Here is a 7,020-nt window from a genome sequence, read left to right as displayed (position 1 = left end):
TTAGCTACGATTTTGCCACAGACCTTTAGCTATAGTTTTTGCTACAAATTTGGCCACAAATTAGCTATGAATTATGCTAGGAAATTTAGTTACAGAAACAACTTTAGAAGATTGCTACTATTATATATATATTATTGTTGAAGCTTCATGAACAGTACTCTTTTCTTTTCTTTTTTCCTTTTCTTTTTTGTTTCTTTTATTTTTTTCTTTTCCTTTTTTCTTTTATAATTTTTAATTTTGGTGTTTTTTTTTCTTTGGTTGGTTTTTATTATTTTAATATTATAACACTAAATCATTTAGAGATGAGCAAATGGTATCGGCTACCAGTACTGAACGATATTAATATGGGTACATTTTTTGTACAGATTCGGTACCGCCTTTTAACATTTTCGGTACCGGTACAGGACCGGTTTTACCCTCAAATACCGGTACCGTACAGGTACCGTACCGGATATATTCGGTACCAGTACCGGTTTCCATTTTCCCCGTTTTTCGGTGCCGGTACCGGTATTTATGGGTAAAACACCGGTAAGTACCGGTATCGGTACTGAACCGGTGTATTCGGTACTGGTACCGATTCCACTTTTCCCCGTTTTAAGTACCGGTACCAGTTCGGTACCGAACAGGTACCGTGCTCATCCCTACGGTATCGTACCGAACATTTTCGGTGTCGGTACCTAATTTCGATGATTTTCGGGATCGGTACTTTCGGTGCCATTACCGGTAACGAGCTCATCCATATTTTAACGTGTTAGTACCGTAATAACTGAACTGAAAACAAACGAATTTCGAACGTGTAAGACGTGTGGGTTCTACTATTATAAATAAGATTGTTTAAAATCTTTTTTTAGGACGAAGTGACTATCGTTACCACTTCATTTTTATCTATGTTTTGATATTCGGTATCTGCTTGCCGTTCCCGGCACACGTTTTGCAGACATTGGATCCCCGCTGCAACGCGCGGGCGAAAATAACTAGTTATTATTAGATTTTTTATATTCTCCATACTTACAATTCAATTTAGATTTTTTATATTATCCATACTTACAATTCAATTTAAAAATCTGATTATATATATCCAAAATCAGATAACTATTTACAATTAAAAATAAAACCAAAGTATCCACAAATTGATTAAAAATATAAAATATAATACAATAAAATATTATAAAGATGTACAAATTATCCAAATACATATGGCTATGGTTTCCTAACTTTCTATATCCCAAATGAAGAAAACAACTCCATCCCATCAAGAACACGGCTTCATATGGATGGATCACAAAACGGATAGTATATGAACAGCACCAACTTCTCTTGATCTTCATCACTACCAGAACCTTCATTGCCATCTTTTCTTTTCTGATCAAATGATTCAAGACAAATTATATGTTCAAGGATATACATGCTTTGCTCATAAGAACTAATTACTAATTACTAAGAACATAAAGCAGAGAATAAAGAAATGTAAAAATAGGCCTGGAAAGATCTTTGAACGTTTTTAGCAGTTGTTTCCTACCTACAATATTTTCATCAGAATGTTCAATGTGTGTGTTATAAGCTTTGAGAATCCATTGACTTTTTAACCACACCTGATAAAGTTAGATCCCTGAACATATAAACTGATGGATGTAGATGCATCACAACATGAACCTGAAAAATAACATTAGGTGTTTAATTATCGGTGAGAAAAAAATTGTTAAACTAATGTCAAGCATCGATTTTTTTTTTCAAAACTCGCGCTCATATTGACTTGTATATCACTTTTAGGCAAACTTTTAAAAAGGCTTTCACCATATGTGAAAGACTTCAAAACTATAAACCAAAAAATGTTATACAAGTTGGTAAGAACACTAGTTTTGAAAAAAAAACCGCAATTAAACCATCCAAAATCGCAAAAGAATTAAATAACCCAAGTCTGGATAGCATCTTGGACAAACTGTACCTGATTAGCCGGGAGCCTGTGAAGCATTCAGAACGATCAAAACCTCAAGACCCTCTTGTACAAATAATTAAAGACAAAAACAAAAGAGAAAACATAAATTACATATTTAACTGAGATTTGCAAGTTGTAACTAACAAAGTCCATTTGGGCTTCAAATAAATTAACACATGCTACTGATGGTGATTATTAACCATGAACAGAGAATTAGAAGGTTGAAACGATCACATATTCACATACCGCGGCATGCCATCCAAGTAGCGGTACAATTTTAATGTAGAATCAGATTTGGGAATGATTTTTGAGATGGTTGTATATTGGAAGAAAGAAACTTGAAGGTCGGATAATCGAAACCCTTCTCTTTGGTCATTTTATCTTCTCTTCTCAGTAGCGTCTCTTGAGTGCTCCATAAACAATCAATTCCAATATACATCATGAGGCATGTTATACTGATGTGCAATTACTTAACATATATAAAGAATTAGAAATACGTACATATGTAAACATAAAGATCATACTGAAGAAGCCAAGCAATCATCCATCCATGGTGATGCGTGGTTACTACATGAGTTATGGAAAGCATCTATTCACTGTGATCAAAGAATTTATTGGTAAAGTGATGGAACAACCACAATGGCGAGATATGCGCTCGGAAGTTGGAAGGACAATTGGGCGGGAAGTGTCGCAACCCCCGCCCCCCTGTTACAAACCCGGGAACGGGCGGCCGTGGCCAGTTTCGGTGGGTCTCCTGTTATTATCTAATTTGGCAGCGGAATTTTTCATCAGGACCGTAGTTAGGAAAAATATTTTATCAGAGTAAAATACCACATTTCCATAACATTAAACACATGGGTAAAACCCAAGTTTTCAGTATACACATCCCCATAGGGATATACCCTATTTTATTTAATAAAAACATCTATTTTATTATTAGCTAACTCTATTGCCACTTTTCCAAGCCTTCAGTGTTGTCCAGCTGGCTTCTATTTGGCTTTCACATTTTGTTACCTGAAACGCGTTTTAAAAACATTTTGTCAGTGGGAAATACTAGTGAGTGAATCCCAGTTTAATCAACTTTAAATAAAAACCATTGTACAGCATTGAGGGCGGTCTCGTAATTACATTTGTTTCCAAGTTATACCAATTATCACCCGTGGTACTGTCAGACTCAACTTGTGGAAATGTTACTCCTTGACCAGGTGGTAACAAATTTTGTATACAAAACCCCAACATACCCACGATAATTGTATTCTTACAAATACTCAATAACTGCTTAATATATAATTAATCATGTGAGGTTTTGTAAAAACAGTTAACACAAAAAGTGGATTACTCACATTGCTGTCTTAGGATTATCAGTAAGGACTTCCTGGGAATAATCTATAAATTACACAAATGCACACGTGTTAGTATAATAACCCATTTTAACATTAGCAATACCCTCCCTGAGACGGCATTCCAACGACTATGTCGGACAGAAACACGACAGCCGTTACGGAACCCTAGATCAATCGGGCAGAGTATCTAACACGTATCCAGGGGTTATGATACTTACAACGGAGCAGAACTTTGCTATTTAGGGGGGGGGGTATTATACCCGAGTATAATGCCTACTACAAGAAAATTGAGAGAAAGAAAGATTTCTGAACGAATTTCGACTGAAGGCCCGATGCCTTCTTATATAGGGCTGATCTTTGGGTTCTACGCAGCCCGCGTAAATGATAACAAAGGGCTACGCGGCCCGCATCAAAGCTGGTCAACAGCGTAGCTTGTCTGGGTCATCCAATAGGTTCAACACGCAGGGGACACGTGTCAGCACAGGGTTCTGCCGCGTTCTTGATCTCTAGCGGCCCGCGTAAGACCTTTAAGAGGTTTACGCGGCTCGCGACAAACCCAAAAACATTATTTTTAATTATTTTTAATAATATTTAGGGCATTCGGGGTCCGTTTTCACGTATGGGGTGTTTTTAGGGACATATTGGGATATTTTAAATATTTTTAGGATATCGGAAAAATTACGAGGGTGTCGGTTTAGGGTTGTTATATCCTCCCCACCTTATTTTAGAGCTCGTCCTCGAGGTCTACTGGAACAGGTGTGGATATTTCCTTTGCATTTCTGATTCAAGTTCCCATGTGTATTCAGGTCCTCTTTTGGAGACCTACTTCACTTTGACCAGAACTAATATCTTGTGCTTAAGGTTCTTGACTTTCCTGTCTTCAATCTCTAGAGGTATTTCTACAAATTTGAGTTGTTCATTTACCTCTATATCCTTAAGAGGCACTACAAGTGATTCATCAGCTAGGCATTTCTTGAGATTAGATACATGAAATACATCATGTATTCCTGCCATTTCCTCTGGCAGTTGTAGCTGATAAGCTACAGGTCCTATTTTCTAATAATCTTAAAAGGTCCAACATACCTAGGACTTAGCTTTCCTCGTTTGATGAATCTTACCACTCCTTTCCAAGGAGAGACTTTTAACAATACCCTTTCACCTACCTGGAATTCTAATGGCTTAAGTCTGTTATCAGCGTAGCTCTTCTATCGATCGTGTGCTGCTTTTAGTCGTTCCTTGACTTGAATGATCTTATCGGTTGTTTCCCGCACCATCTCTGGTCCTGATAGTTGCTTTTCCCCAATTTCTGCCCAACAGACTGGGGTTCTGCACTTTCGTCCATAAAGTGCTTCGAATGGTGCAGCATTGATACTTGTGTAATAACTGTTATTATTATAAGAAAATTCTATTAAAGGTAAGCGATTGCCCCAATTACCTCCGAAATCAATTACACAAGCTCTAAGCATGTCCTCCATTGTCTGAATTGTCTTTTCGCTTTGTCCGTCCGTTTGAGGATGGTAAGCTGTGCTTAGATTCAACTTGGTTCCCATTGCTTTTTGGAAACTTGCCCAAAAATGAGAGGTAAAACGGCTATCCCTATCAGAAACAATTGATAAAGGAATTCCATGTAATTAAACAATTTCATTTACATATAATTTGGCTAATTGTTCCATACTAAAAGTTTCCTTCATTGGTAGGAAATGAGCTGATTTGGTTAGCCTATCTACAATCACCCAGATTGTATCATTACCCTTTCTTGTTTTGGGTAATTTGGTAACAAAATCCATTGTTATCAATTCCCATTTCCAAACTGGCATTTCTAGCTGCTGTAGTAATCCTGAGGGTTTCTAGTGTTCAACTTTGACTTGTGAACAAGTTAAACATTTAGAAACATAAGCTGCTATATCCTTTTCAATTCCTATCCTCCAGAAATTTTTCCTTAAATCCTGGTACATTTTATCACTTCCTGGATGCATCGTATACTTAGATTTATGGGCTTCTTCTAATGTACGGTGGCAGAGGTCTCCTAATTTAGGTATCCACATTCTCTTTTTATGGAATCTCCAAATTCCATCTGTTCCTTGTTCTAATTCTTTAATCATTCCTTTTAATTTTTCAGTATCATCCTTGATTATTGATTATTGTACTTTTCTAATCTGATCATTTAAATCTACTTGTAGATTTAATTTAAGAGAACGTACCTTTTTTGGCTTCTCGTGATACTTTCGACTTAAAGCATCAGCCACTACATTGGCTTTCCCTGCATGATACTGGATATTACAATCATAATCACTAAGAATCTCCATCCAGCGTCTTTGTCTCATATTCAACTCTTTTTGCCCAAAAACATACCTTAAACTCTTATGATCTGTGAATATGGTAAACTTACTACCATAAAGGTAATGTCTCCAAATCTTAAGGGCAAAAATTATGGCTCCTAATTCTAGATCATGGGTTGAATAATTTTCTTCATGATTCTTAAGTTGTCTAGATGTGTAAGTTATCACCTTTTGACGTTGCATTAATACACATCCATAACCTAACTTAGAAGCGTCACAATAGACTACAAAGTCTTCAGTTCCTTCTGGTAACGCTAATATGGGTGCATTAGTTAATCTTTGCTTAAGGATTCTAAAGGCTTCTTCTTGTTTTGGTCCCCATTCATACTTAATGGATTTACAGGTTAACTTGGTTAAGGGAATGGCTATTCTAGAAAAATCTCGAATGAATCTTCTATAATAACCAACCAATCCTAAAATACTTCTAACCTCGGTTGGTGATTCAGGGGTTTTCCATTTGGTAATCGCCTCGATCTTTGTTGGATCCACATGAATTCTTTCATGATTGACTAAGTGTCTAAGAAATTGTACCTGCTCTAACCAAAACTCGCACTTGGAAAACTTAGCGTAAAGCTTTTCCTTTCTTAATAGACTTAAAAGTAAGTGCAAATGCTTTGCATGTTCCTTTTTACTCTTAGAGTAAATTAGAATATCATCTATGAAGACAATTATGAATTTATCCAAATATGGCTTACATATTCGGTTCATCATGTCCATAAATGCAGCTGGGGCATTGGTTAAACGAAATGGCATGACAGTAAATTCATAATGGCCATACCTTGTTCGGAATGCAGTCTTAGGAATGTCCTCTTCCTGTACCTTTAATTGATGATATCCCGATCTTAAATCAATTTTAGAGAAAAATCGAGCTCCTTGCAGTTGATCGAACAGATCATCAATTCTTGGTAATGGATACCGATTCTTAATTGTGACTTTGTTCAATTCACGGTAGTCAATGCACATACGCATTGATCTGTCCTTCTTTTTGACAAACAAAATTGGTGCTCCCCATGGCGATGAGCTTGGTTGTATGAATCCTTTCTCCAATAATTCGTCCAACTGTTTCTTCAGTTCCTGCTTTTCGGCGGGTGCCAAACGATAAGGTGCTTTGGCAGTTGGTGTCGTTCCTAGTAGCAGATGGATTCTGAATTCAACTTCTCTGTCTGGCGGTAATCCTGGTAATTCTTCTGGAAATACATCTGAAAACTGAGACACTACTGGAATGTCTTTTAATTCTTTTTCTTTAGTGTTAGTGATTATAGAAATCAAATACACTATGGATCCTTTTCTTATATAACTTGCAGTTTTCATCACAGAGATGAATTTAGTGGATCTAGATGGTTTATCCCTTTTAATTGTGATCTTTTCACCCCTTGGTGAATTTACTTGGATTGACTTTTGA

At 36.6% G+C, this 7,020-nt stretch overlaps 1 long non-coding RNA gene across 1 annotated transcript; it reads right to left on the bottom strand.

Moving 5' to 3' along the window:
* Window positions 1-1,519: 1,519 nt before the first annotated feature.
* LOC110896781 lies at window positions 1,520-2,616 on the bottom strand. Its single transcript, XR_002568159.2, has 3 exons — window positions 2,183-2,616; window positions 1,946-1,999; window positions 1,520-1,653 (listed from the first exon to the last, which is right to left on the bottom strand). It is a non-coding gene; the product is annotated as an uncharacterized LOC110896781 (long non-coding RNA).
* Between the last annotated feature and the right edge of the window lie 4,404 nt (window positions 2,617-7,020).

This window comes from Helianthus annuus, chromosome 9 (assembly GCF_002127325.2).
Source record: "Helianthus annuus cultivar XRQ/B chromosome 9, HanXRQr2.0-SUNRISE, whole genome shotgun sequence".
NCBI lineage: Eukaryota > Viridiplantae > Streptophyta > Magnoliopsida > Asterales > Asteraceae > Helianthus > Helianthus annuus.
The sequence above is the reverse complement of the archived record's forward strand: the minus strand, read 5'-3'. Positions and strand labels throughout refer to the sequence as shown.